The 27,872-nt window shown below is 40.0% G+C and overlaps 1 long non-coding RNA gene across 2 annotated transcripts; it reads right to left on the bottom strand.

Annotated features, from left to right (window-relative positions):
* Window positions 1–210: 210 nt before the first annotated feature.
* Gm41684 lies at window positions 211–26,766 on the bottom strand. Of its 2 annotated transcripts, none has more exons than XR_877287.1 (3): window positions 26,709–26,766; window positions 19,672–19,773; window positions 211–303 (listed from the first exon to the last, which is right to left on the bottom strand). It is a non-coding gene; the product is annotated as a predicted gene, 41684 (long non-coding RNA). The 2 variants fall into 2 exon arrangements; XR_877288.1 differs by lacking the exon at window positions 211–303 and adding an exon at window positions 6,023–6,085.
* Between the last annotated feature and the right edge of the window lie 1,106 nt (window positions 26,767–27,872).

The raw sequence follows: 27,872 nt of genomic DNA, 5'->3' as shown, positions 1-27,872 counted from the left end.
AAAACAGATATAATGTATAGGCAATATGAATATAATTATAAAAATTAAATAATGCATAGATACAATGTCAAAAATGAGTTAATTTAGAAAGATGGTTGATTCTAAGTCCACATACAAAAATCAACTACATTTCTGTATGTTAGAAATAAGCCACGGGGCTGTAGAGATGCCTCACCAGTTAGTAACACTTACTGTTCTTGGTTCCCAGCATCCAAATGGCAGCTTATACTCATCAGTAACTCCAGCCCAATGAGAATCTGATGGCCTCTTCTGATCTCCGTGGGCACCAAGCATACATGTCGTCTATATTCAGACATGCAGACAAAATAGTCATACTTATAAAATAATACTATTTTTATTTTAAAAAGATTAAGATGAAAGAAAATGAAAACTTTACGTTATACTTTATTTTATAGAGTGACAATCAGTTTAAATTTCTTTCAACTTTCAATGGTACCTTTCTTTTTAATTCACCTGGTTACTTAGAAATATAAGTGGATGCTCACAGTCAGCTATTGCATGGAACACAGGGCCCCCAATGGAGGAGCTAGAGAAAGTAACCAAGGAGCTGAAGGGGTCTGCAACCCTATAGGTGGAACAACAATATGAACTAACCAGTACCCCCAGAGCTTGTGTTTCTAGCTGCATATGTAGCAGAAGATGGCCTAGTCAGCCATCATTGGAGAAAGACGCCCCTTGGTCTTACAAACTTTATATGCCCCAGTAGAGGGGAATGCCAGGGCCAAGAAGTGGGAGTGGGTGGGTAGGGGAGCAGGGCAGGGGGGAGGGTATAGGGGACTTTCGGGATAGCATTTGAAATGTAAATGAAGAAAATATCTAATAAAAAATTGAAAAAGCTAAAAAAAAGAAATATATTGTGTAAGGAAAAGTAGGAAAGATTGTTATAAGTTGAAGGCAGGCCTGGTCTACACAGTGAATTCTAGGCTGTCCAGAGCTGTGTGGTGAGGCCATAGTCTCCAGTTCTTAGCAAGTGTGAGTCAGCCCCTCAGTTCTTCTAGATCAACAAATTTCCTTCTGGTAGATTCTAGTAACTCGCCTTTCCAACTCATTACACTTATTTCCATTTGTCTAGCTTTTCCAAATCTCCTTGGTTATTCTTTTAAATCTGTTTCTCCCAGTGAATGGCAAGTTGTTTAGCATTGGCATGCCCCAGGACCCCATAGAGCAGAGAGCCCTGTTACACTCTGCACAGACTATGCACAGGTACGGATACTCAGTAAAGATTGTTATTAGATATGTGAATGAATGGCAGTTAGTGTAATTTTCTAGACCTAGAGAGTACTTGATTTTTTTCTGTTTCTCAAAAGATGGTCAGAAGTGGAAAACTTTGAGACACAGTGAGACATGGAGACATCTGCCATTGCCTTCTCTTTAGTATACTGTTATTTAAAATGATGTGTAACTATTTCCACTTCATTAGAGTCCACAATAGATCCTGGTACAATGATGAATAAGAAGTCTTATTTGGTTGCAGATCCCTAACTTTCAGGATTGCATTTGAAATGTATATAAAGGAAATATCTAATAAAAAGAAAAAAGAAAAAAAAGAAAAAAATTTATTTGGTTGCGTTTTTTGTCATATTGACAGTGTCCTTTGTCTTACAGAAGTTTGCAATTTTATGAGGTTTCATTTGTCAATTCTTTATCTTAGAGCATAAGCCATTACTGTTCTGTTCTGGAAAATTTCCCCTGTGCCCGTGTGCTGGAAGCTCTTCCCCACTTTCTCTTCTATTAGTTTCAGTCTCTCTGGTTTTATGTGGAGGTCCTTGATACACATGGACTTGTACTTTGTACAAGGTGATAATGGATCGATTTGAATTACATGCTAACAGCCAGTTGAACCAGCACCATTTTTTGAAAATGCTGTCTTTTTTTCCACTGGATGGTTTTAGCTCCCTTGCCAAAGAGCAAGTGACCATAGGTGTGTGGGCTCATTTCTGGGTCTTCAGTTCTATTCAATTGATTTACCTGTCTGTCACTGTACCAGTACCATGCAGTTTTTATCACAATTGCTCTGTAGTACAGCTTAAGGTCAGGGGTGGTGATTCTGACAGAAGTACTTTTATTGTTGAGAATAGTTTTCACTATCCTGGGTTTTTTGTCATTCCAGATGAATTTGGAAATTGCTCTTTCTAACTCTATGAAAAATTGAGTTGGAATTTTGATGGGGATTGCCTTGAATCTGTAGATTGCTTTTGGCAAGATGGCAACTTTTACTAAATTAATCCTACCAATCCATGAGCATGGGAGACATTTCCATCTTCTGAGATCTTTATCAATTTCTTTCTTCAGAGATTTGAGCTTCTTGTTATACAGATCTTTCACTTCCTTAGTTAGAGTCACACCAAGGTATTTTATATTATTTATGACTATTGTGAAGGGTTTTGTTTCCCTGATTTCTTTCTCGGTCTATTTATAGAGGAAGACCACTGATTTGTTTGAGTTAATTTTATATACAGCCACTTTGCTGAAGTTGTTTATCAGGTTTAGGATTTCTCTGGTGGAATTTTGGGGGTCACTTAAGTATAATATCATATCATCTACAAATAGTGATATTTTGAATTCTTCCTTTCCAATTTGTATCCCTTTGACCTCCTTTTGTTGCCTAATTGCTCTGTCTAGGACTTCAAGTACTATATTGAATAGGTAGGGAGAGAGTAGGCAGCCTTGTCTCATCCCTAATTTTAGGGGGGCTGCTCTAAATTTCTCTCCATTTAGCTTGATGTTGGGTACTGGCTTGCTGTATATTTCTTTTTATTATGTTTAGGTACAGGCCTTGAATTCCTGATCTTTCCAATATTTACCAACCCTACATCCCATAAAAAGCTAATATCCAATATATACAAAGAACTCAAGAAGTTAGACTCCAGAAAACCAAATGACCCTATTACAAATGGGGTACAAAGCTAAACAAAGAATTCTCAATGGAGAAATACCAAATGGCTGAGAAGCACCTAAAGAAAGGTTCAGCATCCTTAGTCATCAGGGAAATGCAAATCAAAACAACCCTGAGATTCTACCTCACACCAATCAGAATGGCTAAGATCAAAAACTCAGGTGACAGCAGATGCTGGTGGTAATGTGGAGAAAGAGGAACACTCCTCCATTGCTGGAGGGATTTCAAGCTGGTACATCCACTCTGGAATCAGTTAGGCCGTTCCTCAGAAAACTGGATATAGTACTACCTGAGGACCCAGCTATAACACTCCTGGGCATATACCCAGAAGATGCTCCAACATGTAATAAGGACACATGCTCCACTATGTTCATAGCAGCCTTGTTTATAATAGCCAGAATATGGAAAGAACCCAGATGTCCCTTAACAGAGGAATGGATACAGAAAATGAGGTACATTTACACAATGGAGTACTACTCAGCTATTAAAACAATGAATTCATGAAATTCTTAGGCAAATGAATGAAACTAGAAAATATCATCCTGAGTGAGGTAACACAATCACAAAAGAACACACACAGTATGCATTCACTAATTGGATATTAGTCTGGAGGTTCGGAATACCAAGATACAATTCACAGACCACACGGAGCTCAAGAAAAAGGAAGACTGAAGTGTGGATACTTCTGTCCTTCTTAGAAGAGGGAACAAAATACCCATTGGAGGAGATACAGAGACAAAGTGTGGAGAAGAGACTGAAGGAAAGGCCATCTAGAGACTGCCACCTGGGAATTCATCCCATATATAGTTACCAAACCCAGACACTATTGTGGATGCCAACAAGTGCTTGTTGGCAGGACCCTGATATAGCTGTTTCCTGAGAGGCTCTGCCAGTGCCTGACAAGTACAGAAGTGGATGCTCAAAGCCATCCATTGGATTGAGCACAGGGTCCCCAATGAAGGAGCTAAAGAAAAGACCCAAGTAGCTGAAGGAATTTGCAGCCCCATAGGAGGAACAACAATATGAACCAATCAGTACTCCACCCACACTGAGCTCCCAGGGACTAAGCCACCAACAAAAGAGTACACATGAAGGGACCCATGGCTCTAGGTGCATATGTAGTAGAGGATGGCCTTGTGGGACATCAATGAGAGAAGAGGCCCCTGGTCCTGTGAAGGCTCAATGCCCCAGTTAGGGAAATGCCAGGACAGGGAAGTGGGAGTGGATGCATTGGTGAGCAGGAGGGAGTGGGTGGGATAAGGAGTTTTCAGAGGAGAAGTCAGGAAAGGGGATAACATTTGAAATGTAAATAATGTAAATGTCTACTAGAAGTAAATGGAAAAATAAAGAAATCTTACTTGGAAGCCTACCTGTTTCTTGCATCATGATTACACATTTGAAAATTTGTGTAAGTGAATAGATAAGTCATAGATCTCACTCACTTTGCATAATTTGTTTTCTTTTATTAATCATACCTGCAGGTGTTCAGTGTCCCAGGTAAATATATCAACTAATCTGAGAGTGTTGTATTTGCATAACTGAGATGTGTACTATTTGATTTGCACATGACCACCAGCTTCCAGCCAAATCCTCACCAAACAAACACTTATGCAACAAGGAAACTGGTTGAAGATTTTCCTTTCCTTTCCTTTCCTTTCCTTTCCTTTCCTTTCCTTTCCTTTCCTTTCCTTTCCTTTCCTTTCCTTTCCTTTCCTTTCCTTTCCTTTCCTTTTTTTCTTTCCTTTTTTTCTTTCCTTTTTTTCCTTTCCTCTTTTCCTTTCCTCTTTTCCTTTCCTTTTTTCCTTTCCTTTTTTCCTTTCCTTTTTCCTTTCCTTCTTCCTTTCCCCTTTCCTTTCCTTTCCTTTCCTTTCCTTTCCTTTCCTTTCCTTTCCTTTCCTTTCCTTTCCTTTCCTTTCCTTTCCTTTCCTTTCCTTTCCTTTCCTTTCCTTTCCTTTCCTTCCCTTCCCTTTCCTTTCCTTTCCCTTACCTTCCTTCCTTTCTGTTCTTTTCTTTTCCTTTCTCCCTCCCTCCCTCTCCTCCTTGCCTTCTTCCCTCCCCTCCCTCCTTCTTCCACCCTTCCTTCCTTCCTCCTTCCTTCCTCCTTCCTTCCTTCCTTCCTTCCTTCCTTCCTTCCTTCCTTCCTTCCTTCCTCTGCTGAAGCTTATAAGGCCCTTTCTTTAAGTTATGTCCATTTTTAGCCTTATAACTCTTAATGTATTTTCAGAACTTATTAATGTTAAAGATGTGCACAAATAGGAACTGTAAAGCCATATTCAGTGTCTATGGAATCTAGACTATACTAGATTTTCCCTCCCCACCTAAAATGAACAGTAATGTTTGCCATGTTTGTACCTCTGGAGAAAATGATGAAATGCCAATAGATAAACTGGTAATGTGATCACTCTAAACTTGAAATTCCCTTGGGAATTTGAGGCAGGAGGAATCTTTTGAATCCCAGGCCAAATGGGTTTATAGTGAGACAACTATCTCAAAACTAGAAAACCAACCAGCCACACCCTGATCTCTCTCTCTCTCTCTCTCTCTCTCTCTCTCTCTCTCTCTCTCTCTCTCACACACACACACACACACACGTACACAAACATTTTCTTCCTAAGAATTTTATTTTGCAGACCAGTTACTAAAAAGAATGTAATTCATATAAACTTAAAATTGCATAAAGTACATGTTGAAGAGATTAATTTTTTGGAAATCAGTTTTTGAGCCTGTGAAAACATTGTAAAGTTGTAAGTTAAGCAAAGGAGGAAAAATATATCAACATATCTAATATTTCAAGCAGAGAAGACATTAGAACCTAAATGTTCAGTTTGACTTTTAACTGTGTTTCTACACCTCATCTTTAAGACCATGAAGATGCTATTTTGGTAAAAACACTTTGTTAGGACCATGTATTGAAACTGTAACAACAAAGGACCTTATATCTTTCCTTATATATGGCAATGCCTGGAGGACTTTGATAAAATATTCTGTCACTAGGATACCCTGGAGAGGCCACTCACCAGATAGGTAATTGGAACATAAAATTGCTTAGTCTCCCTGGACTTCAGATTTTTAATTTATCATATGAACATTACAATACCCTTTTCACATTTTGATGCTCAAATTCAAATGATATGCTTCCTGCTTATAGCACCATACGCAGAAACGTGCCTGTAAGATAAAAGGTGGTAGCATAATTAAAAGCTGCTATTTTGGAGGCAAGGTTAGTTGGTTAAAATCCCACTCAATGACATTGTAACTACTACTACTCTGGCCAAGCTACCCATTTGCTGAAATCTTTAGTTTTTCACTTACATAAGAATAAGCCATTCCCACTCCTATGAAAACTGTAGCACATATGGAATTGTAGGTAAGTATCAAACATTCATTTCAAATATGATATTTAGAAAATATATGAAACAAAGCTGGGCCTGCTGGTGCACACCTTTAATTGCAGTACTTGGAAGGCAGAGGCAGGAAGATCTCTGTGAGTTTGAGACCAGCCTGGTCTATATAATGGCACAGGGATACATAGAAAAGCTCTGTCTGGAAAAAAAAAAATCAGACCAAAAGAACAACAGCAGCAGCATCAACAGCAACAACAAAATGTATGAAATACATTGTAACTAATGGTAGCAATGTATTGTATGAAAGAAATCACAACTAATGATTGCAATGCATTGTCATGGTAGCTCTGTTAGTATGCCAAGAACCTGTGTAGAAATGGCATCCTTGAGCTACACTATCTGAGTGTAAGTCACTGGAGAGTACTTTGTGTCCCAAGTGCTTACACAAGTATGACATTTTGCTAGTTTCCCCCCCTTTTTTATTTTTAGTGGAGGGGTGTAAACATAAAATTTCATAAAATTTAGAAATTCTACCTTTAGATCATTAGCTTAAATTGTGCAGTAATATGTTGCTTACAGTCTAGAGCCAGACCTTGTTCACACTGGCAGTGACACTAAAGTAATTTTCCTTTATTCTCCTTGGTTTAGTTACAGTAATCAAGTAATTACTAGATAAAGATACATTTTAAAATATTCCATTTTTAAAAGGAAATGCTTTAAGATCTTTGCTTAGATCAAAGTAAATATTAAAAGTATATGGGTCACCGTACCTTCCTTTATAATTAGAGTGGAATATTTTTGTGGGAAATTTTCAGGGGCTAAATTGAAATGAAATGAGTCAAACTTAATTGAGAGTCATTCATTTCCAATTTTTAAAAGTGATCTCATTGTTGCATTTTATGTGCATGCTTTCTCAGCGTGTGTCTGTGCACTGTGTGCGTTTCTGGTGCCAATAGAGGCTAGAACAGACTGTCGGGTCCCCTGGAAGTGGGGTTACAGGTGGTTGTGAACTGCTATGAGGTTGCAGGGAGTCCAACCTGGGTCCTCTGGAAGAAAAGCCAGTGCTTTTAACTGATGAACCATCTGTATAGCCTTAAGTTTCTAATTTCTAAAAAGTAAATTTTGCCTTTTGGTATTGATTATTGTTTTTCAGGGATCAGGAGTCAGTGAGGAAAAGACAGAGAGAAGACAGCATCATCAACTTCTAAGTTATTATTGAAGAAAACAAAATATTTCATGATAATCCCAATAATTTAAGGACAGTAAAAATTGGAACCAGATTTGATCTCCAGTTTATCAATAAATCATCTGAATAAAGGCTTTGCTAATGTCAATCTATATAAGAATAAATACTCAAGAGGTTTGCCCCACTCCGGAACACTTCTAAACTGTACCCTACTGGAGCCTACTATACCCTACCCCCTTCTGAGCTCTGCCTCATTTGGCAACAGGGATTCAGAACCAATCAAACCAATCACTAATGGAAGTCTGAAAGAGCTAACACACACACACACACACACACACACACACACACACACAAGTTCCAAACTCTTTAGGCAGCACATCTTTGTGGAGTTGGTGAATCTGCCTTCTGACATGTCAGTTTCTGAGACTTAAGGAAAAACCAGAGAAAGATTCAGATGTAGGCACCTCTCAGTGTGTGTGTGTGTGTGTGTGTGTGTGTGTGCTCGCAGGCACGTGCATCCGTGCATGTGTGTTTAAGAACAGAAGAGTACTCTTAGCAAAAGGTGAGGTGAGACCTCAATTACAGGAGTCAAAAACAATAATCAATGTTGATTTGTCTGAAAGGAAATAGTAGTGAGAAATGAACCACAAGCTTAGATGGAAAATATTTTAGCACTTAAAAATCCCTGGGGTTGAATTAAGGAAAGGCTGAAAGAAGCTGAGGAGGAGGGCAACTCCATAGGAAGACTAACAGTCTCAACTGACCCAGACCCCTGAGATCTCTCTGACACTGAGCCATCAACCAGGCAGCATGCAGGAGCTGCTCTGAGGCCCTCTACACACATACAGCAGAAGACTGCCTGGTCTGGCCTCAGTGGGAGAAGGGGCGCCTAACCATCTTGAAGCTCCAGGGAGTGGGGAGGAATAGTGGGGTGGGGGACATCCTCTTGAAGATGGGGAGGGGGAAGAATGGGATGAGGAATTGTGGGAGGGCGAACCGGGAGGAGGACAATGATTGGACTGTAAAAAATTTAAAGTAATAAAAAAAATACATTTAAAAAATGCTCTTACAGTGTTCAGTAGTAATAGAAGTGGAAAAATCAGGATTAACCAGAGCTCAGGTCTTATAGAACAGCAGGCAAAAGCTTAGGGCCACAAAGATTAAGGCACATGATAAAAGAGAGAGAGAGAGAGAGAGAGAGAGAGAGAGAGAGAGAGAGAAGAGAAGAGGAAGAAGAGGGGGAGGGGGAGAGATGGAGAGAGAGGAGTGGGAGTGGAGGGGGAGAGAGGGGAGAGAGGGGGAAGGAGAGAGAGAAAAGAGAGGGGAGAGAGGGGGAGGGAGAGAGAGAGAAGAGAGGGGAGAGGGGGGAGGGAGAGAGAGGAGGGGGGAGAGAGAGGAGGGGGAGGGAGGGAAGGAGAGAGAGAGAGAGAGAGAGAGAGAGAGAGAGAGAGAGAGAGAAAGAGAGAGAGAGAGAGAGGGAGAGTCTGAAGCAAGACACCTGAAATGCACCCTGAGGACCTAAGGAAGTCAAGCTTAGAGGGACCAGGAGGAAAATCAAGCAAAGCCAGGGCCCCACTCCACAGTACTGTCTCCTCAACATGTGGTTTTGTTATTTCAAAGAAGTCTTTCCCCAGTGACAACCAGAAATCAATTCTCTCAATTAATTTACAGAACATTGACCAGACAAGCCAAGTCATTTTCAATAAATATGCATCTCCCGTGGTACACTCAAAAGAATTATTTCAGCTAACGTTCAATCTCACTTGTCAATCATGAACCATAAGTACAGGGCTCACATAATCTGGTAATACTTTTATACAAAAGTAAAGACTCAATGTACTCAATATGCATGGAATCTACTGAGGAAAGCAAGATATTCACTCCCTGAAGTGATGGACACTTTGTAGAATTCATGCTCTAGAAGCCATGTGACACAGGAGGCTCCACTGTGGTCCTGCACGCTAAAGCTGATTTGATTTTACGGTTTCTTCAAAAGAGATCACATTTTAACATTTAATGGAAGCAACGTGAGTCTATAAAAAGCTTTTCAGGGTGACAAACCCTGAGAGTCTTAGGTTACTTCAAATCAAATGTCTGGTTGTTATGGTGTGTATGGAAGTAAGACTGGGATCACTGCCACACACTGCAAACTATGGAGATACAGCAAGCTATACAGTTGCTTTTGTGCAACTGGCTTCTAGCCCAGGGCCTGGGAAGCTGCTCACAGTCCAGATGGTATTCCTGACCTGATTATCTCACCACTGCCTAGCAGCAGCACAGGGCCATTAATTCCTGATTCTTAAATGTTCCAGTTATATTTGCCTATGTTTTCTCTGCTTCTTCTTACAGAGTCTATTGACTGAGCTCTGTTCCTGTTGCTAATTGTCTGCTTTTGTCTGTTTGTATCTGTGTTCTGCTCCTCTCCCCTACTGCACTCTACTGGAGCCTACTCTACAATACCCTACCCACTTCTGGCTCTGCCTCATTTGGCAACAGTGATTCAGAACCAATCAAACCAATCACCTACGGAGATCTGAAAGAGCTATTACACACACACACACACACACACACACACAGAGAGAGAGAGAGAGAGAGAGAGAGACAGAGAGACAGAGAGACAGAGAGACAGAGACAGAGACAGAGACAGAGATAGAGACAGAGACAGAGAGAGTTGTAGCCAAACCAAGACATGGGATCAAGGAGCAAGCAATGAAGGAAGGGGTAGGTGATGACTCTTAGTTAAAAGACAAAGGACACAATGACAATGCTAAATGGAAGAACGATTGTCTTGACTCATTTCCTGTCACAGCAGAAAAGAGAGGCTTAGATTTTTTTCAACATTTACTGTTTCCTACACAACCCTAAGTAAGACAGTCCTCCTGAATGAAATGTCTAACAGGGAGGAAGGAGGAGGAGGAGCAGATGGGGTTGGGAAAGGATTTGAGAGGGTTGCCCATGGCAGGAGAAGCTAACATGTTCTTGAGTGTCACTGAAGACATAAATAAACTTTTATTGCATTCTTACAGGTAAGCGAATGTCAAGTGTAGTTGTGAGCGGAGACTTTTGCTCCAAATGGCAGGAAAGCCATATAACCCTAACCAAAGCCCAGGATGAACACAGGGCTTCTGAGTGGTTACAACGCAGAAGCAAAAGTCAACTGTGTTCCCCACAACAGAAAATCATGGCTATGTCTCTTTTAATTAAAAGTTGAGAATAAAGAGTTGGTTTTGATATGATTAGCCTTTTCCTGCCTAAACATAATTTTTTCTTCTTTACCTAATAGAGTTGATAGATCGACTTTACTTATACAACTACTTTGTCATCTTCTATGGAAATTTTTATAAAGCTATAAAGTATGCTAAGCAAAACATTTTGAAAGTCTTCCTAAACATCTCCTGAAGTCTTAAGTTACTTTAAAACTTCCAAGCAAACAATTTTCACTCAGTCTTACCCAATACAATTTATTCATGTGATTTGTTATTGTTAGTCTAAAATCTTTTCTTAAAAATATGCTACCTTAAAAGTAAAATTTTTATTATTAAAAAAAATCAGCATGGCAAGGAACCTAGAAGGGGTATGTGTGAAAGCTCTTAAGAGGGGAGGGATAGCAGACCACAGCTGATAAGATGGGGAAGAGAAACAAATGGAGAAGATGATTTAAGTGGGAAGCGATTGGAGGAAAGAAGAAGAATAACTAACATTAAGAATGTTGGAGAGAGCCATATGGAAATCTACTATTTAATAAGCATCACACACACACACACACACACACACACACACACACACACACACACTCATGTACACACACTCATATATACACATATATACATACATTCACACACACACTCATATTCATACACACACAACTCACACTCATATACACACATACATACATTCACACACATACATACACACTCTCACTCATACACATACGTACACATACACACACACACAGGCACGGTTTAACTCTAGTTACTGTATACAACCAAAAGTCCATAAACTGCCAAATAAAAAGCCCAGTGCCAGGTATGGGACACCTCCTCTTCAATCATTGGTCAGAGATGTCCCAGAGTTTTCCCCAAACTATTAATATTGGCTTTTTCCATTGCTCATGATTGCCTACCAGAACTTGATGGAAGGCCCTATTGCTGAAGCTACCACATACCTTGGCCACAGAACATGGAGAAATCAGCTTTTATTATCCACTGACCAAAGAGTGTCCTTCCTGCTGGGTGTGTTTCATAACACCAGAAGGTGCCTTGCAGGCTGCTAGGAAGGAAAGATCATCAGCTGTCTCGCCCAGCTGTGAACTCGAGAGCTACAATAATGATGGCCAGGCAAAATATGCCCATGTGTGCAAGGGCCATGAACAGTATGGTGGAAACTGTTCTCTGACTGGATTTAAAGCTTACTCTATAGGAAAAAAAAAACGCTTACTGAAAATATGACCAAGAATCCATGGTGGGCAACGCCTAGGGATGAACTGGTTTCTAGTGCTCTGCTAAATAGACTAGCACCAAACTGTGCTGTGAGTACTTATGTCTGTGCCACTGTTGAAGCTTTCGGATGTCAGAGAACCTTTGTGCACTGAATGGTGATTAACACAACTGATCAAAGTTCAGAGAATGAATGTCTATGGGGTGCTCAACTGGAAGTGAGGCGTCTGTATCACGCTCCCTTTCTTCAAGGCTCAGGGAGCACCACAGAAGCAGAGTTGGAGACAACGTAAGAAGAGTCAGAGGTAGCAGAGGACGTGCTCAGGGCGCTCAGCATCTGTGGTTGCCCGCACAAGATCTGATGGACATCAAGCCCATCAGCTCTCCAGCGTGCAGTGTGGAGGGGGTCACAGTTCCCAACCCCTACTTGAGAGCTTTCTGACATTGGTGACTGCCAAGAGAAGGAGAGTCAGTTTTCTTTGTGAGTTGGCTTTAGGAAGGTTGACCATGTGGGTGGCCTCACACTTATGTGCTATGTGGGCAGCACAAACTGAACTCAGTGAGTTATGTTTAACAAAAGGAGAGGGTATGAAGTCCAGAAATGTATGGAAGGAGAAGGAGCACACATTGTATGCATACATGAAATTCTCAAAGAATTAATAAAAAATATTCAGTTAAAAACCAGCATGGAGATGTTTTGAAAACAAAACAAAACAACCCCCCCAAACCTTACATTCTGACAAAGTTGGTTGAATCACTTTAATCATTATCATTTTACATAGTATTTGGTAGCTTCCAGGAAACATTCCTTCATGTTTATTAGTTATGCTTAAGAGACATCTGAAAGAAAGGTTAGGCTTGTTATTCAACAATGATCGAATAACCTGATGGGACAAAATAAAGTTAGTTATTTCTTCCATCGTCTAAGAGAGACGGCATGGAAATAGAGTTTGAAGTGAAGAAACTAAGTCCCTTCCCAGTTAAACCCGAGTTAACAAGCTAAAGGGATGGAGGCTTATTTGGAAGTTGTTTTTAAGATGAAGTCAATATTAAGAAACATAAAGTATTTTTAAAGATAAATCAGGTTTAATTACCTAACATGCAGACTTGTAAAGACATCAAAATTTGCCAGCCTGGATTTTTCTTCAATAGACTTTCCAAGTTGTGAATTCCCCAGCACGGCCTGTTCCCTCTCAACAAGCCAAAAACCACACCAAGTCTGGCTCTCCCTGGAGGTCTGAACAGGATCGTGGCAAGACTCAGAGCATGGCTTCCAGAGCTTGGAGGCCCTTCCCATATCAGGAACACGTTGCTAAACCCACTGCTCACTCATACCTATGATTAATGAGGCCGGTGACTAGATCCAATTCTAAGCCCACTTGTAGGGCATAGGCATAAGGGTCTATACAAAACTACTGCAGCATCAACTGCTGCTGCTGTTGTTGATGATGATGATGATGATGAGTCAAATCCTTTAAAAACAAGGCTAGAAAGCTTTATTAGATGCATAATAGCCTTCTCATATTAGATCACAACTATTATACTATAACAAATCTACTGAGTGATTCTCAGTGAGAAATTGTTATTTTCCCTCTTCTTTTCTATACTTTCTTTCAAAAAATGCTTAGCCTGACAGAGCATAGGCATATGGCTCTAACCTGTGAGCCCCCCAAGAAGAGCATGGATACCATGAGTGGGAAGAGAAGGGTTGAGGGTTAGCTCTTATTTTGAAAACCACTTGAATCTCCCGCTCTCAGATGCATAGAGACACTCTCGGATGGCACACACTTAGTTGAGTTGTTTTCTGGGGCGTCACAGGAGGTCCATCTGCATGAATAGTTGTATGTGGTATTCTTTGGCCCTGGAGTAAACCCTGGAAGAAGGCAGGAACAGACACTCACAGGCGGTCTTGACCTTTATGCGTGCTCTTCTCTGTGAGTTTTCCTAACTTCCAGTTTGAAGAGTTTCAAATGTACTGAAGGGAGGTAAGAATCACAGGCACACTCACATGCCCTCTGTTACTTTTCTTGTGCCGTGAAAGAGCCTGATGTAAAAAACCTCCTAGTTTCAAAGGTTTGCTCCGTTGTGGAGGGCAGGATGTGGGAGAATAGGGCAGTTTATCTCATGGAGGACAGGAAGTGCAAAGACTGGAAAGGCCTTCTCAAAGACACACCTCCTGTGACCTGCTTCCTGTAATCAGCCTTCACTGTCCAGAGTTTTGACAAGTCTTCCACTATTCTGTTCAGATTTTGAATCTCTCAGTGAATTGGACTATGCTTAGGTCAGAGCTCTTACGCACTGATCAGCTTTGAGGACACCCTCATGGCACCCCAGGTGCATGCTTTTCTGATATCTTGAGTGCCTCCCAAACCAATCAAGTTGACAGTCAACCATGAGATTCATCTAGATTTACCAATTGTATTGGCAAGTCTAAACTATATTTTAACAATACCAAAATACACTGTATGTATGTATGTATGTATGTATGTATGTATGTATGTATGTATGTGTATGTGTGTGTATGTACACACACACACACATACACACACATGTATATTTTTGTATTGCAGATTGCCTTAATCAATTTCATATGTCCATTACATTATATGTTTCATATTTTAGTGATAAGAAGATTTTAAATTTCCTACCAATTTTCTAATATTCAGAATATCATTGTTAACTATAATTAACAGGTTGTACAACAGATCTCCCAAACATATTACTCAAGTCAAACTAAAATGTGGATTTGCCATTTGTTAACATTTGGTCTCATTTCTTAGTATGTTTTTGTAACTTCCCTCTGTGTGTAATAAGCATAAACATTTATTTATTCATTTGCTTACCTATTTATCTACTCAAATATTTGTAAGTTAATTGTAATCCTTGTAACATTCGACCCTCAAGTACTTCAGGATGCATCTATCAAAACCCATTTCATAACACTTTCTACACAAACAGGAGGATCTGAGATCAATCTCTTTTGCTCACACAAAAAGGCAGACATGGCAGTGTGTGCTTATAGTCCCAGTGCTGGGAAAGCAGAGATGGGTGGATCTCTGCAGTTCTCTGTCCAGCCATCCAACCCAACTGTTAAGTTCCAAGTTCCACAGGGAGATCCTCTTTCAAAGATCAAGGTGGAAGGTTCCTTCAGACTGACATCTAAAGTTGACCTCTAAATTACACACACACACACACACACACACACACACACACACACACACACACATGCATGGCAGGCATAGACACATGCGTACACATAGATAAATCATGGTATTTATTTTTGCTATAATTCTATCAAATAACACATGGAAGGGAAAGGAGGGGCTGGGAGGAAGGGTGTCATGAAGATGCATACAGATGCTCAACATAGGGCTTCCCTGCCTGTTGAAACACATATGTCAGTCAGAGCATTGAGTCTATTCCTGTAATTTTATCCTAACCTACATTATTGATGCTTCTATGCCATTGATAATCACATCTATTAGGCCTTGAAAAGATACTTGTTCATAAAACCTTCTTTGGAGGATTCACACACTCACTCTAGACATTTCCTGTCCTGATAAAATTGCATCCTTACTAGGCGGCCTCTCCAAGAAAGAGGGAATCACAAGTGATATTTTTAGCTTGTGCATATGTGTGCACATTTTAAAGTCAAGATGAGGTCATGAAACCCTTTATGCTGTATACTGGCTTTTAAACGTTAATAAAATTAAAAGTCTAGATATTGGGAAGGCACAAAACTAACTTACCTTTTCTCCAGATTTTAACATATATGTATTCTACCAATGTTGTCTGTCATGTGCTTACTGGAGAGAGAGAGAAAGAGAGAGAGAGAGAGAGAGAGAGAGAGAGAGAGAGAGAGAGAGAGAGAGAGAGAGGAAAGGAACGGTGGTAAGGTGCCTTCTCCTTTCCTTCTCTGTCATTTTTACCAGAAGTGATTGGTGAATACCGAGAAGTAGCATGAGCTGGGGTGGGGGGCGGGGTGGTGGCACAGTTCCTTGTCCATTGCCAGCTCCATGGATTTACAGTAAGCGATACTTGAGTGCCAGTGTGGTCTCCTAACCTGTCAACACATGCTTGGACTAGAAGGGCTAAATACATCTACAGAGACTTGCTTCTCTCTTGTTCAAAGTAAGGAGTGAGACACTCTTTTCCCCATTTCTTATAGCATACCATTTAGGAAGCTTATAAGCCCTGTGTCTGGAGCGCACGTCCTCTTACAAAGCAAATCTTAGTTTATTTAAGAATGTTTTTAACATAGAGATAAGCAAGCGACTTTTATAGGCTGAGGGAAAGAAAACATGTAGGGAAAGGATGCTATACATGAGAGTGTGGACATTGGCTTCTTAGGATAAACTGAAGCATTTTCATAGCCGCCGCATAGAGATCTCAAAGGGTTGCTAAAGGCTGTTTACTTTCCTGTTAATAAATGAGATCCCAGGATGATTGCTGGCTGGGTGGGGGCAGGATTAGAGGCCCCCAGGCTGAAACCATGAGAAGACTGTGTTTAATAATGCCTTTTCCTATCTCCATGGCTTGTGGGTGCCTTTTCAAGGACCACAGGATTTTTTTTTTTTTTGGTTTTTGGAAATGCAGCCAAGGAACATAAAGTTCTGTCTCCCGCTTTCTGGGGAGCCTCACTTCTGTGGGCTCTGTTTCACAGCTACCTCCTAGCCTAAAGATGTGGATGCTTATTGATTTATTTGTTGGCAAAAGATTATTGTCTAACATAAATGGTCAAACCGATTACCAAATGAATGGAGATAAACTATACGTGGCAAGTTGTGTTATCAAACTCTTATTTGAGACCTGGTTATTTCTGTTGAAGACACTCACAGTTGCTCATCCCAAAGGATGGGACTTCCTTCGGTTTCTGCAACGGAGGAGAATTACCCGTGCTTTGCCTCACACTTGAGTTCAATGCCCAAAGCAACAATAAATGTTCCCCCTGCCCCCATCTCTAGTCTTTGTGCAAATATTTCTCTGGGTTTAGGAGAAATGTTTGGCTTTAAAATCTATCTTTCCCAAAATGTGCACTTTGGCTGCTGCTCACAGCTGGTGAACTCTACCTGGGCTCTGTGTTCAGGATCATGGTAGAGACAGTACAGAGAGTCCAGTAGAGATAGCCGAAGATCATACTGTGTGCATCAAGTGTGCATCAGAGGACTTCACTGACAAACACAGCTCACAGAGCAAACTGTGGAGAATTTCAAGAAAACAACAGCCTTCCAGTGAGTGCTGGGCCTTCTGAGAGCAGTCTCTGAAGTACTTATGCATAGCATGGCTAGCATGTCTAAGAAGTGTGCCCTGCACTTGATTAAGAATGAGCAGTTTACACAAAGCTATGAGCAACCAACTAACAAAATACCTTGAATGATGAGAGCCCATAACTTTTATTTGCTTATATTTAAAATTATATCTCATTAAATAGGAAACTTGATTACCAGAAATTTCTGAAAAATACATTCTCCCTCTACCCCCTGTCTCACACACACACACACACACACACACACACACACACACACACACACACTCACACCACACACACACACCACACACACACACACTATAAATTTCCTTACATCTACCTTTACTACACAGAAGCACACCACCGGCTTAGTCCTGAAACCTTAGTTACAAGCAGTATCTGAAATAAACAGCGCTACCCTTTGCCTGCTTCTGTTTGCAGACTCGAGTCAGTGAGCCGCTATGTCCATTTGACAACTTCAAATCAGAAACAACTTCCGTTACGGCTGAGTGTTCTACTCCTTGCTGAGGACACGGAATCTTCCTCAGGCTACACACAAACATTTGCATGTACAGTGTTTGCCCAAGATGTGACAAATGGAAACACAAAAACTGGGCAGTGGGAGTGGAAAGAATGCAACAGAGGAGAATTAAATTATTTTTGATCAACCGTCCCAGGGCTGACAGTTCTCAGTCCTCATCAGTCTCATGTGGGATTAGACAATGGGGTTGCAAACATTTTTTAAATAGATTAAATTACTAACAAAGGCATGAAATTATATGCTCAATTTCTGCACTGAATTTTTAGAATGTTTGGGGCCCATGATTTAATTTCCCAGTACTCTCTGACTTCATGCAAACAGCTCACTTCAATCTTATTTGTTGAAATTAAATTTGACCTATGTTTTAAAATCTAGTTCTGTTAAAAAAAAATAATAAAGACATGATGTTCTTCCCAAGCAATCAGTACTGTTTAACTTTTACAGCAGGATATTCTAGTTAGGTTCCGGGCTTGACAGGAGAGTGCATGATTACCTAGCTAACTCTTCCACCTGTACTTTGTGCACAGTCCCAAGCAACAGTCGCAGACTGAGCCCAGCCTGTGGCTGCTTGCAGACCTACCTGGCAGGTCTTCCTATGAGTTTCACTTAGTGCTTTCTCTGCCTTTGCCTCTGCGTTAGCTTTACTTTTCTGCCTCGACAAATGTCTTCTATTAAACCATTTGAACTCTTATTTCCTGCTGTTATTTTTCTCAGTTTTAAAAACAATGTCTCTAAAGTGGCAATGACCCCTCCCCACATCAGGCTTTTGCAGGTGCAAAGCTATTCCGATTCAAGGAGGCTGCTGGGAGCTCTCCCATCTCAGTTATAATCCAGTGTGCTTGTTTCACTTGAAGATGAAACTTACAACTTCAGACTCATTTGACATCTGAGACTCTGCAGCCCAGCAGCTTTGCTCTGCTGGCCTTTCCACTTCAGCCGAAGAAACCCACGCGCTCCTGCGAGATTACCAGCTTTATATTTAGTATCAGAAGGCATATATTTAGACAGCAGCTCCATAAATTCAGAGGAAGACAGACAGAACACGATGCTTCTAAGCTCTGTACTCTTGCTCGGAAATTGTTCTGGTCTTTAGATTCTGGTATTTAGAAGCCAGATCCTAGAACTCTTGAGACCTCTTACTGAGTAACATGGATGAGAGTTGGGTGGCAAACAAAAGATACAGTTGCAAGAGAATAAAATGCAACAATGTAAAGAGAAGTTATAAACATTTCAATGTTTTGCTTTTCCAGACGCCATCTTGCGCAGTGCCTAGCATACTACAGGTCCTCAATAAATATTTGTTGAATCGATAAACTGACACATCTCATTTTTTCCTTTGAGTCTATGTGCATTTGCCTCTCTCCATCCATGTATCATCTCTCCATCCATCCCTTTTTTTCTCTTGTCACACCTGTACCTGCTTGTCTTGTCCTTGCCTTCCCGAGATGCCTCTGTCGTTCTTAGATGTCTGAACTGCATTAGCCCTCTGTGCTTTCCTCCTATCCTCAAATTTCAAAGTCCGGACAACAAGCCTTCAGATACTGTTTTTGTCTTATTTACTAGTTTGCATTTAGCTTATGATTTCATGAAGGCTGGTGTGGTCTCTGCAATATGACTTTAAACTAATTGAGAGCAGTAAAAATGTCACAGAGTTTTTCTATTTCTTTTGCATCTCATAAAAATAGTGGACATTGCATTACAAATGTTCCAATGCCCGGTTAAGTGAGTCAGCTACTAGCAGGCGCTCATTCACCAAATGTGGTAGGAAAGATTGAAAACTGGGAGCAGGAATTTCTTTAGCTCTTCATCATGTCTTCATCACAGCTGTCTCACACCCTGGTGTAGATAAGAATTCCATGACTGAGTTGAGAACTAGAGACTTGGCTCTCTCTTTTATTGGCCTGGATACTGGTATACCAATTAATCTCAGTACTTTCTTGCATAGCAAGAAGGCATTTTATATGTAATTAAGCTAAGGAATTTAAGATAAGATGCTCACCTTGGGTGAGCCCAATGTGATCAGAGGGTCCAGAAAAGAAAGAAGATGCTCCATTGTTGTTCTTGCCTTGATGAGAATCAGAGTACTGTTGACTTCTAGAAGCTGGAAAAGCCAAGAAAACAGTTTCTGTGGAAGGAATTAAAAGTCTATAGACACCTTTCTTTTAGAATAGTGTAAGACATGCAAAAATCCCTCATCTCCAGTATTACAGTATGACTGAGGTCCTGTGGCACTTTTAACAGCAGCAACTGGAAACTGAAGTAGCGGTTGAAATCCAAACTTTGTTTATCTTTGACTCAAGTTTGCCACGGTCTCATACCTGCAAAATGGAGATCATGAGAGCTCCAGCCTCTGAGACAGTTATGTGGCTCTGCCTGAGAATAAACAATTGCTGACGAGTACTATGCATTCTTATTTCTCTTGACTTTTAAGTGTTGATTGTATTTTTATATATCTTAACCCATTAGCTACTCCCAGAATTATTAAATTTTATTCAAATAATGTACTATCCAAACACTTAATAATTTTAATAGACAAACATTTCATTAAACAAAAATATAAATTACTAGATTTGAGAATTAAAAGGCACAGATTCGCCAATCCAAATATTAATCATAACAGATAATCCAGCTCCTTTGCAAATTTAATTTATACAGAAAATGAAATTAGGTCAGGACTGAGTACCTGAGTCCAAATCCTCAGCACCCATGTACAAGGCCAGGTGTGGCCACATGCACATCTATAACTCAAGCAGGGCAGAGACCGGAAGACAGCTGGGACTTGGCGGTGCTAGCCCAGCTCCAAGGTAAGAATTCCTATCTCAAGGGAAGAAAGTAGAAAGTTGTAATAGGACACAACACCCCACAGCCTCTCTTGGCATTAATGGGCAAGAACACTTGCACACTCGTGTGCATATACACATACATATCTATAGATAGATAAAGGTAGGTAGGTAAGTAGATAGATAGATAGATAGATAGATAGATAGATAGATAGACAGATAGACATAAAGATGAAATTAAAAGACTAATTCACTAACTGTGGAAAACGTTTGTGAAGTATATCAGAGTTTGGCGCACTTTCCGACTACTCAATTTAAATCTCCAAGTTCCCACTGTCATCTGTGGTGCAGGAATGCCATGCAGGGCCAGCAAAGCCACTGGTTCTTCCTCCAGAAATCAAAGTGTTGAGTGGGTAGCAGCCACTCAAGGGTTGGTCCATCTCTGGTGGCTAGCATCTCCATGATACTGGTTCTTGGGAATGCATCTCTACCTGATCCACTCTCGTCTCTGTACAGCAATATGGAAACTGCAAACTGGTTCTGATTACATGTAAATCAGAGACATGTAAGTTGGTTAACTCTTCTAAGGCAAATCAATTCATTATATTGAGTGATTTGTAAAGGTTTTATTTTATAGAGAAGTTCTAGATTCACCTCAAACCAACAGGAATGCAGTTTGATCATATAATCCTTACCCCTAACCATGTGCCATTACTGTATTCCCTTTCAGAATGGGATACTTATGTCATTGACACATCAAAGTCACACAAAGCTGAGCACAGACATGAGGGTCAACTTTTGGTGGTGAGTATTCTGAGGGTTTGAACATGCTCACAGAATTTTCACTGCCCTAAACATCCTTGGCAATCCACTACTCAACCACATCTGCCCAGTCAATCACCAAGCTCACACTGTCCCTAAAGTTTGGGGAGTTTTCTTGGTTTGTTTGATTTGGTTTTATTTCCCTCAGAATGACATACAGTTAGAATCAAAAATAACAAAAGTCTATTCAGATGGACTTTTTCACATGGTGATATGAACTTCAGATTCCTCCATGTCTGTGAGTGATTTGATGCCTTCTTTCTTTTTAGAGATGAATAAAATTCCATTGCTTGAGTGTGTCTCCACATAATTATTAAAAATGCTTTGGTTGTGTATAAGTTTTTACAGTTATGAATAAAGCTAATACAAATGGCCTCATTCATAATTGAACAAAATCTGCTATTCAATTCTTTCAAGTAAATAATGAGATATATAAGTGCTAAATAACTAAACCAACTATAAACTATTTTTTGAGAAATGTAATACATGTGTTACAAAGGTCTTAAAATGGTCAAGGAAAGATTGTAAGGCTGGATGTCTGGAGATGACAACAGCTAAGTTCAGTTTTCTGCATGGCAGGCTGCTTATAGAGATAATATCTACCGTACTCTGGGAAGGAAAAGCAAGCAGAGGCGACAGATACGTAAGGGCATGGGAATCTTTGGTGGGTCTTCTGTATTTCTTGCTTTGCACACTTCAAGGTTAAACTAGATTAGGGAATAAAATGAGACTTTGAAAGGAAAGCAGAGTGTGGTTGCTAGTTAAAAATTATAACCAAGCATATCAAAAAAACAGAGCTGCAACAAGCTATGCTGTAAGTGGGGTGATCTGAATTCTGATGAAATGCAGGAATTTCTCAAATGCATTAAACTCATTCTATAAAGCTAGTAAATATAAAACCCAGGAAAACACAGCAAAAAGAAAGAGGAAAGGGGGAGAGGGGAGAAAGGAAAGAGAGAGGGAGAGAGGCACATACAGAAGGAAAACTAAGAATAAATTTCTTTGATGGACACAGATGCAAATTTCTCAACAAAAGACTTGCAAACCAAATTCAGGAGTGTAAAAAGATTATTTATTAGACCAAGGGTGCTTCATCCTGGAGATGCAAAGTTGGTTCAACATATGCAAATCGATAAATGTAGTACACCATATAAACAAATATAAAGATAGAAACCATATAATCATTTTAATTGATGCTAAAACAACATTTGATAGAGTTAACATGCTTTCACCATAGACCTTAGGAATACGTGAAACATACTTCAAAATAATAAAAGCTCTACATGACAAACCTATCAAGCCAACCTTATACTAAATGGAGATTGTGTGAGAACATTATCTATAAAGTCAAGGGTGAGACTCAAACACCAAGTCTTCCCTCTGTTCTTCAATAAGGTGAGTACTTGGAGCCTTGAGTGTAGCAACTAGACAGAGAGAGACATAAAAGAGAATAGAAACAGCAAAGCAAAGGTCAAATTGTCCCTATTTGATGATGACCTGAGTTTCCACCTAAAGGATCCTGTAGATGCTATACAAAAATCAACTCAACGTGTATCAAATATCTTCATTTAAAATCTCAACAGCTGGACCTGCTAGGGGGAAGCTAGCAACGCTTTCCAAGATGTGGAGATGGGTAAGACCTTCCAAAGTCCTAGGTAAGGGACCAGCCCCACGAACCATCAGATGAGATACAGGAAATCCCTGAAGAACCAAAGAAACTCCGCAGAGCAAAAAGACAGCCTGGAGAAAGGGAGAAGATCTTTCCCAGCTACACTCCAGACAGGGGGCTAATATCTGCAATATACATAGAACTGCAGGAATTCAAAACTGAGGAAATAAAACTGTCAATGAACAAATAGGCTAACGAAATGAACAGATGATTTTCAAAAGAAGAAACACAAACAACAAATGACTATTTTCAAAAGTAGTCATCATAGCCCGCCATCAGAGGAATGCAGATTACAACTACTTTGAGATACCACCTCACCCGAGTCAGGATTAGTATCATCAAAAAATCTGACACCAAGTGTTGGAGAGGATGTGGGGAAAGAGGAATCCTTAGTCACTATTGGTGGGAGTGTAAATTAATACAGCCATACAGAAATCAAAGGTTTCTCAAGACATACAACCCTGCTGTTCCACTCCTGGTCATATATCCAATGTATTCTATATTCTTTCACAGATAAATACATATCTGTTTACTGCTGCCCTATTTACAATAGTACAGAATAGCACATAAGAGAAACTAACCTGGATGTCTATCAACAGACAAATTAAATAATAAAATGTGGCACATGCAGAAAACAGAGTATTATTCATCTCTACAGAAAACAAAATCATGAATTTTCAGGAAAGTGGAGGGACTTGGAATGTATGATACTAAGACAGGTCATCCAAACTTAGAAAGAAAAATCAAGATTTCCCACTCATATGTGGATTCTGTAATGTACCTATGTTATAGGTTCCAGCCTGTAATGTATACATATAAATAGCTGCTAGTATTGACATGGTTTGTTTTGAAAGGAAGGACAGTATTATGTGATGAGAGAGTACAGAATGCGGGCAAAGGACACGAGCCACAAGGAGGATATAAAGCTAACTGTTTTTTCAACTCTGTTACAGGTCTGTGGGGGTGGGGGAGATAAGTCCATGAAAATGTAAGCTTTATAAAACTGCAGAAGTTCACTGAGATGTTTAGACTCTAGAACTGGGCAAGAGTCTGCTTTAGTCTAGCTGAGTAATGTCTTTTTAAGGGACACTGCAGACCCTCTCCATGTGTTGATTACCTGTAACTCTGATTTTGGAATTATTTATGCTCTTTGAACCTTCTCCTGCTACTGAGGTCTTTATTATTATCTATTCATAGCAATTCTTTGTAGATGTCACATAACCTAACAGCTGCCACGTGTCGCACCTTTCAGTTCATGTATCATCTGCATTTCCATTTTGCTTGCTTTTCACTTGATTGAATTTTATCTTCTTGGTAGGTGCTAAACCCATGGCTCCTGCCCTTTGTGTGTTTAGAGTTTATGTTGTTGCTATCAGTCTCTTTCATAACTGATAATACAGGCTGCCGATAATTCCACATTGTTAAGAGTCTTCCCTGGGTGAGGGGGGAAGCATGAGGTACACTGCAAGCAAGCTGGGAAGCTGGAGTCTTCTTACAGTCAGGGAATTAACTGTTCGTAATGGCGTGTCCCAACCCATGACCCCCAACATTCTCTTTAAAACACGGGCTTACCAGAAACTTTTCAAAGCAAAACTTATTTATAAGATATACAAGTAAATGTAAATTTATAGATGATTCTTATTTTGATATTTTAAGACGCCCATGTTTATAGGATCTCCATTCCTCAATTTAAGTTTACTTAAAATAAGATGTGAAAGTGGAAAATTCACCTTATTTAATATATGATCATTAGATGGTAGGCAATTGTTTTCCATAACGTGTTTGATGGCATCCTTTCCCCTTGACACTTGTTTAGAGAAAGCAAAATAAAACCCATCAGACTTCCCCATATAAGTAAAACCAGTGACAGGAGGAGAGGACAGAGGGGGACAGAGTAGAGGAGATGGGAGATAAGGAGCAGGTAGCTGGAGAAACTAGAGTGCTCAAAGTCTGGGGAGCCAGCATTCCATTTGCATCTGAAGGCTGGAGACCTCTGTGGGATCAGGAAAGTCCCATGGTCAGGATTGACAGTCAGGAAAAGCTGATGCTTCAGTTAAAATGGCATTGGGCATAGAACTCTTCTGTTACTCATGGGAGCGTCAGTGTTTGGTGTAGTCAAGCTTTCAGCAAACTGGAAGAAGCCGTTCTAGGAAGGGTGCTATGTTTTTACTGTCCTCTTTTAACTGGTAACATCATCCAAACATTCGCAAACAGAAACATTCAGAATGCTGTTGAGCAAACATTTGGATAGCCTTTGACCCAGTAGAGTTGACACAGAAATTTAACTATCACAGCATGTTTTACTTTGAACAAAACATCTATGTAGCTGTCCCATCCTTCAGGAAGCAAACAAAATCCATCCAAATTCTGTCCTACGTGAGGAGAGGCCTGGCTTTCTCTTCAGTCTTTCCAGGAATTCTGAGTGCCTGCGACTAATGTATGTTCTTCCAGTCTGAAAACTCTAAGTTCTGTCTTGAATTGCCTTTCTAAAGAGCAGTTAATTGTCCTTTCTTCACACGGTGTCAACAAAGGCTCAACTCAGCTTCATCCCCTAATTTGCACACAAGACAGAACCAATCCTCCAGAAATCAAAGTTTGAAAATAGAAAACCTGAGAACAACCTTAAGTCTCCTTTCACAGAAGGTCGGGAGCTGAATGGACATCGATAGTTCTTTTGAAGTGGGTGGCATTAAATCACTTTCCTTCCCCTTCACCCATTATAGACCCAGCCCCTTCACCCATTATAGACCCAGCCCCTTCACCCATTACATTACCCTCCCATTCACCCATTATGGACCCTCCCATTCACCCATTATAGACCCTGTTATTCACCAATTATGGACCCTCCCATTCACCCATAAGCCAACTTAACTCTTCTGCTAGTTGATTTTGGTCACAGTGTATTAGCATAGCAATGAAAGAAAACTAGCCTAGTAGTAAATGAATTAATAAACCATCCATAGATTTGTTCACATCATGGAAATTATTTATTACCACATGAAAAGAACCACAGGGGTATGAGACAAAAAAAAGGGGGGGATAAAAAAAAGGTAGGTAGAAAACATTCTTATAAATTATTACACCAAAATGAAAATACAAAACATGCAAAATAATCTAGCACAACAGAAAGGAGGTCTGTGGTGGAGGACAGATGGACAAACAGGTTATAGAGGCTTCAAATGGGCTACAGAAAGCGTCGAGAGTCCATGAGATATTTGTGGTCTTGATTCTGGTGATTGTTTTATGTATATTTATATGTGTATGTATATGTGTATGTGTATACACACACACATATATATACATATATATGATTTTTATATACTTTCACATATAATTTATGTCTATTATATTATATATGTTGAAGCTATTCAGACAGCATAGTTTAAAAACATGCAGTTTGTTGTATTTTGCCATAATGGAGTTGAAAAAAATCAAATATAAAAAATTGACTTGGGACCAGTTTCCACTATTATTTTGCATCATGAATTTTAATATCAAAGTGTTCGGGTCTGTGAAATCTGTTGGAGTCTGCACACAGTGAGGATCTCTTGGGAACAGATAGTTCTACTCGCAGCAGGTAACCTTAGAAACTATTATTTCATTGCATTACCTGGAAATAAAGCTAAGACCAAAAATGCCAACTCCAACTACTCTTGAGACAGATACTTCCTCAGTGTGTATAGATGATAGATACGAGGTAATAGTGGGGAGACATTTAGAGTAAATTCTAGTCTCAAACTGTAAAACAGCAGAGCAGGCCTTTACCTCTGTCCCCTGTTCTCCTGGGGCATGGATGTTTTAAGTGGTAGCCTTTGGACAGCTTTGTAGCTCGCTGAGCATGTCCCCTATAGCATGGAGGTTGTGGGGGAACAATGGGGCCTCCTTACTGTGAGTTCATCAAGAGGCTGTGGGGCGTGGCTGTTATACCCACAATGTATTTCTTTGTTGAGTCACACTCAGCGACTTGAATTTCCCATCCATTGTTTTTTTATGGAGAATCTCAGACTTTTCTATTTTATTCAGCAAAACGTTAGTTTCAGAGTTAATTTGGAACAATCAGATGCCCAGAAAAATCTATTTTCAGCTCCATTTTACAGAAGAGTCAAACATTTCATGTAGTTAAGAATAAATAAATTTTAAAAACTAAGAATGTAAGCATGTCATTTGAAACACAGATCCCCCAGCTATGACTGTTTGGAGGTTTGCAGAGGCTGTGATCGCATCACTGAGGGTTGCCACTTATGTTCCTGCCTACGCTGGAATGAATCAGGACCTTTCAGGCTGCTACCTAAGAAGTTCCTTTCAGGTGAGGACATGCTCAAACACGTGTACAGCTTACCAGACACAGTGATAAACTGACAGGTCCAGAGACACTTTTTTTTTCCCCATGAGGAAGTTCTGGAGCCCTTAGCTACTGACTTAAGAATGTGGATTTCAGTGGCCAAGCTCACACTAGTGCCACGTGGGACCGTAGCTAAGGCTCCACCTCCAGGCCATCAGCTATTCAGGATGGGATGCTCACATTGTTAGCCACAGGTGACAGTGACAGAATGCTCGTTTTTGCCAGACATGTTGTTCAACTCTTTACGTGTATTTTCTGCCAGTGCTTGTAATAATTAGCTTTATTTTACAAATGAAGAAATGCAGGCAACAAACAAATCAACAAAACCACCAGAGAGGAGATGCAGTCAGTAAAGAGTGGGGTCTACAAGAATCATTTCCCTAAAGTGCTCAGACACCTAAAGGAGATCCCCTTAAGCTTCTATTTTCTCACCTAATTTGTGTTTTTAATAATAATTCTATTGACATCTATTCATGCTGCATAATGGTAAATGTCATGCATTTTCATAAAGTTTATTATGTATTTTGACTATATCAACTCCTTCCCCAACTTCTTCCTCCTCCTCTCTCCTATTCTACTTCATGCCC

The sequence above is a fragment of the Mus musculus genome, chromosome 18, assembly GCF_000001635.26.
Source record: "Mus musculus strain C57BL/6J chromosome 18, GRCm38.p6 C57BL/6J".
NCBI lineage: Eukaryota > Metazoa > Chordata > Mammalia > Rodentia > Muridae > Mus > Mus musculus.
Note: the sequence above shows the minus strand (reverse complement) of the source record. Positions and strands in the feature narration are given on the sequence as shown.